Source organism: Morone saxatilis, unplaced genomic scaffold (genome assembly GCF_004916995.1).
Source record: "Morone saxatilis isolate NCDOM2014 unplaced genomic scaffold, NCSU_SB_2.0 Contig2, whole genome shotgun sequence".
NCBI lineage: Eukaryota > Metazoa > Chordata > Actinopteri > Moronidae > Morone > Morone saxatilis.
The window spans coordinates 18,481,296-18,488,070 of record NW_023339762.1 but is presented as its reverse complement, the minus strand read 5'-3'; positions in this window follow the sequence as shown (position 1 = coordinate 18,488,070).

Here is a 6,775-nt window from a genome sequence, read left to right as displayed (position 1 = left end):
ACACACATACACACACACACACGACCTATGCATGCACACAGACACCATACACATCACTGGGTGTTAAACACAAAGTGCACAGATCCATCAGTCCTTTGTTGCCCTCAGGAGGCTTCCCTGTCTTCCTGAGGTTGCTCCTAATGCCGCCTGCTGTGAATATGTAACACCCCACCATTAATAACTCAGAAACATCCCTCTAATTCTCATCTACATGCCGCTCATGCATTATAAATACCCCCCCCCCCCCNNAGCACAGTGAAGATGGACAGTATATGGCCACTAAGACTTGTGAAGCAGGTGGCACACGGAGCCTGAATGCAGTGAAGAGTGTTAAGAGCAGCAGGTAGCCTATCTAGACCAGAATTCATCATTAGTGAGGAGCTTAGCCCCCAACAGAGAGGCAACACAGGACAGCATGTCCCAGTGTGACTGTGGCACCGCTAGGGTTAAAACCAAGATTTCAGTGTATAATCCAGTGTGTGTGTGATGGCAAGTGAAGGTAGTGGAATGAATGGTTGGTGCAATGTTCACAGCAGCCATATCAGACAGAGTTGAATATCACTTCACCTCTTTGCATAATACACAGAAGCAAATGGCGCATTGTGTTCCATCGTACTCATACAAGGTAGACTCACCGGTACTTAGAAATGCACATACAAAAATATATTACTGCATGATTTATACAAAAGAGCCTGAATAGCCAAGCTACTGTTTCTGTGCTGATTTATTTAAGTATAAAAGTGAACAAGGATCTTACGTGACCCTGACACATGAACATGATCATGCACGCATAAGTAAGTACTATTATATAGATGTGTAGAGACATTCAAAGTATGATGAAATGGTAGAGAATTCAACAAATAATTTGTCACAGGGAATTCAAATTAAAACTACCAAACAGCAGGCTTAGTAGTATTTTACAGTACCTTTAGATGAATCGCAGTGAAGCAGTTTAAGTCTGAGGAGTTTGTCCATGTTTCTCCACCACCAGCTTCCTCATAGAAGTTGACTGTCCCGGTAATCCAGTAATCAGCAAGAACACCAGCGTGGTGGTTATGGCAGCAGCTCAGGCTGTGCATCACAAAACCGGCCTCAACAAGCCTCTCTGATTCTGATTCATAGTAAAAACTCTGAGGACGGTCTTGGTCTTTAATTCTAATTTCGAGCAGGAGTACGGAGTGTGTGTCTGTGTGAATGTGATGAATTGTGATGTCCACCTGCCGTGGAAAATAGGGATACGTGCTAATCAAACGCTGGGCAATCTTCCAAGTGGTTTGAGGTTTGCGCGCAAATACTCACAGACTCAAAAATAGTATCTATTCCAGACGTTGATAAAGCCTCTTAAGCACCTGTTTGCAGCTAACTGTCTAAAGGGTTTACTGTCTGCCAGTCTTTTACACTGGACAAGTAGGTGTCAAAGTCTGCAGATAATGCAACACACTGCACCTCATCTGCTCATGTGTCTTACCAAACGACCTAAAATGCTTTATTGACTCAGTGTATGTCATACTGTGAGTTATAATCCTTCTATTGCATGCCTGGTTATTATTAGCCATATTATTATTAACATATCTTTATATAGTGTATGTCTGTTTCCGTCTTTTCAGTATTTTTATCTCTTTTTGCTGACAGTTTTTCAGTTTTTCCTCTCCATTCATGTATCTTTTTTTGTAAGCCTCGAGTGATGAAGGACAGCAAGTGCAGATGAAAGGGATTCTGCTAAGTCATTCTCTGCAGCACTGTTAGTAATCAGAATTTTGCTGTGTCACTCCGCACCCCAAATCTGTCATTCCACATTATAGTGAATGGCTCTCTGTTATTTATGCGTGTCTCTAGGCGCACGTGTCTGTGTGTGTGTGTGTGTGTGTGTGCATGTGTGTGTCTGTGTATGTGTGTGTGTGGGTGATTTCTAGAAAGGCCTGTGAGAGGAGAGGCAGGTGTGCTCCACTATCTTATGTCATTCTTGCTGCAGTGAAAGTCACCTTGGATTTCAGTCAGACCCATTCATACTCAGACTAACCAAACATTTGAGTAGAATTAGTAGAATATCTGATACACAGGGGCTCAAAGGGCATTCATAAAACCAGTACACACACCTTGAGCCTTTTTCACTTGGTTGGAGCCTTTGCCTCTGTCTTCCCTGTCCTACATTCAAGCCTCTCACAACAGAGTGAGTGTTTGTCTGAGAGGCACTGAGCAGACAGAATGCGACAGAGGCATATTTTAGAGGCTGGTTGTATGAAGGCGCTGGATTGAGTCACGCTTCAGCATTTTCTGCCCCAGTAAACTTAGCCCACTTTACCCAGTGCCGAGGAGGCTTCCCAGCCAACGCCATACACAGAAATAGACATGGATAGATGCACATGTACCCACCAACACTGTTAAGTGGGTAAGAAACAATGTTTCCCTAACACTGATTTAACAATTAACACTCTGGCAAGCAGGCGTGCCTGTCTGCCTGCAAGTCTGCACAACTTTTATGAATTACTCTAGCGTGCAAACAGCACACTCACATCAACTTAGGATCAAGACAAGCACATGAGTCCCCATCCCCAAAGTCCACACACGATTAGGAATCTGATTTGTGGCGGCGTGATCGTTAAATGTTTGATGATATGGCTACATATTTAATCTTTACAGGTCGGATCATGAGGGTAAATGGGTTATACATGATCGTACTCCTAGGGGAATATACTGGGATCCTGGGAAAAGGGGGAAACATGGGTTAACACATTCTGTGGACAGAAAATTTGTAATGGATCACTATCGCAGATACTCTGGTGCCTCATCTACAAAACATACACTCCAGGGCTGCTATTCTATGCCTTGTGTTAACTACAGTTACTTTTATTATCAGCTAATCTGTTTTCCAATTAGTCTTGTTATGTGCTGGAAAATAGTGAGTCCATGTCCATTACAGTTTCCCATGGACAAAGGTGAAGTCATCAAATAGCTTGTTTTGTTCAAACACCAATCCAAAATTTACAATTAAATAAAGCAAGAACACATCCTTAGTTAGGAGGCTGTGACCAGTGAATGCATTTTTAAAGGACCAGTGTGTAGGATTCAGTGGCATCTAGATAACAACCCTTTGAACACAGCTCAACCTTCAAAGTGTGTAGGAGAAACTATGGTGGTTATGCAACTCTCGAAAAACCCTGTCTAGAGCCATTGTTTGGTTTGTCTGTTCTTGGCTACTGTAGAAACAAGTTCGACATCTGATTCTTCCATGGAAGAGGACATGCTCCTTCTAAGGTAACGAAAATACAACTATTCTTATTTTCAGATGATTATACACTAATGAAAATCTATGAATATTATATTTAATTTGCATAAACGTAAAAAAAAAAGTCAATTTAAAGTTGATTGAATAATTGAATAATCAACTAATAAATTTGGCACTGAGGCTAACTACTGAAAACCCATAATCTTATGTTAGCTCTCCTGTATTCCTCTCACAAGACAAACAGTTAATTCCTCAGACCTTTACGTAAGACTTTGTCTACATGCAGGATGCAGCTGTGCTTGTAACCCTCGTAAACCTCTCAGCCCCTCGTAACTACACAACTCTCCTTCTTTATAGACAATGAATCATTATGATTCCTCAGGCATGCCAACCCCAAACTAACAAAGTATGAGCATAAACAAATGCAAAGCTCAAATGGGATGCACCTGTGCATAGTTTTACACACAAACACACACCCACACACATACACACACACTCGCATTTCCTTCTTCCTTCTTCTAATGAGTCAAGATGACCAACTCATTCTATAATCCACAACACTCATGCATGCGTTCTCCCAAGAGTGATGTAACCCATGCCGGACTGCTCCAGCTCTACCTCTTGCTGCAGGCATGGGACCAAGCTGCTTGTTACTGTACAGATGGGACCCACACCTCTGACAGGTGCACCGGCTCCTCCTCCGCCACGCGAACCAATGCCGAACACTGGCTGAATGACTCAGGCAGATTGCCTTTGTTAATGCATGGAAGAGGAGGAGAGCCCTTGGGGTTCAGGGGAAGAGAGTTGTAATTTGAGGAGATCATCTTCACCTCCTGACATCACTCTAGGGCACCTCTCTCGTCATTGTGAATGTGAAGTCCTAATGCGCGCAAAATGTAGGCTTGCGGCTGTGCAGTTTGTGTTTATATGGTTTTACATTGATTCATTTAAGGCACTGATGGGGAACTATTTAAGCCTCCTATCTAAAAGAAGGAAGAAGGATCCAGAAAAGGAGTGGGCTGACAGAGGAGGGGCAGACTGACCCCCGAGGCCACAGTCTTCACTGGAGCCCCCTGCTAGACAGACCAGTCAACTCTCACCTTTCTCTTGCCTTTGTCCTTGCTACACCTCCTCACCTCCACCGCAGTCAGAAAAAAGATTGGCTGTGACAGGCAGGGCTTGATCAATCCCAGGTTTCACTTCAAGCCAAGGTCCTGTCCCTTGGTATTTACCACTTATTTACATTCAGCTCACTTTATTGCCATGGGAACAGAGGAGCTGCTGAAGCCACAGAAGAGAAGGGAAGCAGAAAAGAGCTGAAGATTGGTCACAAAATGAAGGACTGGGGGCAGAGATGGAGGATTTATTGGGGGGGAATGAATCCTGTGTAATTGCCTCTCCAGTAGACTTCATCGGATGGCCACTCGGTCACTGACAAAACTCATTATAAGTGCAGCCTTTAACATATGCTTCCTTCCTTCAATCTCTTGTCATTTTGTCTCTCTTGATTTCACTTGCCATCCCTGTTCTTTGTTTATCATCCAGCCATTCTCTCCTTCTTGGACAGCAGGAGGAGCAGGATGAGGTCATTAATTATACACATAACAGCTCCCTGGTCACCACACACACACACACACTTCCCTCCCTCCCCACCTGGTCCCCTCCACAAGCCCTTGTGTCTCTGAGAAACCTGTGATGACGGATGAGAGGAACTGTGGTGTTGTCTAATAAAGCTCGGTGTTTATTGGGGCCAAACGGCCAGCACTCACACAAAGCAGAAGAGCAGCAGACTACTGCTCATTAGAGCTGAAGGTCTCCGCTTATTGGCTCCATACATCAGACAGGACATGGCGAAGAGGAGGCCGGTTGCTTAAGCCAGCCGCGAATCTTAAGCAATGTCAGGAGTTTTTCTTCAGCAGTGCTGACCTTCTCCATGCTCACTTACTGCTGTGAAAATATTCTTCCAACCTACACTTCACTGAAGGAGCTACAGGAAGAAGTACCGACACCTCTTCAAACATAGGGCCAAGAGGGCCTGCTCTTCTTCAGAGAATAAAACTGGACATTAAAGTACTGAGGCTCATGATTTAGGGAAGCCTTGGGCTAGGCAAAGGGGAATCCCATCACACAGCACACTCTGGTGGTCAGAGTGTGAAACATAGCACACTGATTAAAGGCACAGAGGTGGATGAAATAACAGAAATAGCACACGAAAGGTGACTTTGTTGGAATTAAAACACAGCTATACAGTCTCATAGTCTGATCATATTGCAAAATCAGACAATTAACATTAATAAACAGGTACAGTGGGTGCAAGCTCACACACATACCCAACAACAGGATTGTTGCAACACACTGGTTACCACAGCATTTGAATCAGTGCCTCTGGGAGAACAAACTTTAGCCTCACAAAAAAACACATCATGATTTACACAGGTGTTTTTGTCTGTGCAGTTTTCCTTTGAAGCTGTTTGTATTCAAGACCAGTGCGCATAATAACTACTTAACATCCAACTGCACCCACTTCAGGACTTGTAGGACAACATTCCATGTGAGACTGAATGAAATGGGTCTTCCTCCTCTTTATTATATACTTTATATTTATGTGTTATTAGACACTTCCTTCACTTTGTTCGCATCCTGCACAAGTATCGACATGTAGCATTAAATGTGGGAAAAAAACAAACTTGTGTCTAATGTTGAAAACTATTTCAAAGTCTAAAGACATTTCAAGTCTGTAGGTGAGAGTTGTGTAACACATTATCAAAATTTCCAAAATCCCAACGTGAGATTGATAGAATGCATGTAGGAATTTTTAACAATTTCTACCAAATGTTATTGTTCTAGCAGCTTTTGTTAGTGTGTTTGAGGTATGTGGTTAATGTGTTAATGTACATGACTGCAACTCCAAAAAACCAAAGCAGGAAGCGTAGGATCCAGCAAATTGAAGAGATACCCACATGACTATCTGTGTCACATAAATACACGTATACATGTATATTTAAAATCGGGCATGTCAGACAAATTGCAAAGGTGCATGTGCGCACTTAACACACAGCAAAAAACAACAGCTGTTGCTAGAAACCAGACACATCCACATACAAACACCTCTAGACATGTATTAATGGCCTTAACTGCAATGGCAGATGCTCACATCTGTTCAGAATAATACAGACACATGTACATGCACACACATAAACACACACAGGGGTGAGTTATAAATCTGACACACGTCACATTTAATTGTTCTAACAAGCAGTAATGAGAGCATCAGGGGTCAGCGAGACACTTAGGATGATGTAAGTATTCCTTGGAGGATGGATGAGCATCAATCTAGCAACCTTGATTTCATATTTGGGTTTAATTCAGTGTAATGGCAGCTGTCTACACAAGGGAGAAGAGAGGTAATAGGATACTTGCCAAAGACAGCACTGTGTTTGTAACTAGAGAACTGGATTGGTGATTAGAGGAAAGAAAACTGACAAAAACGGTCCAAGAAATACTTATTAATACTTTGGTGATGAAGGAAGAAAGAGGGGAAGCCTGAAT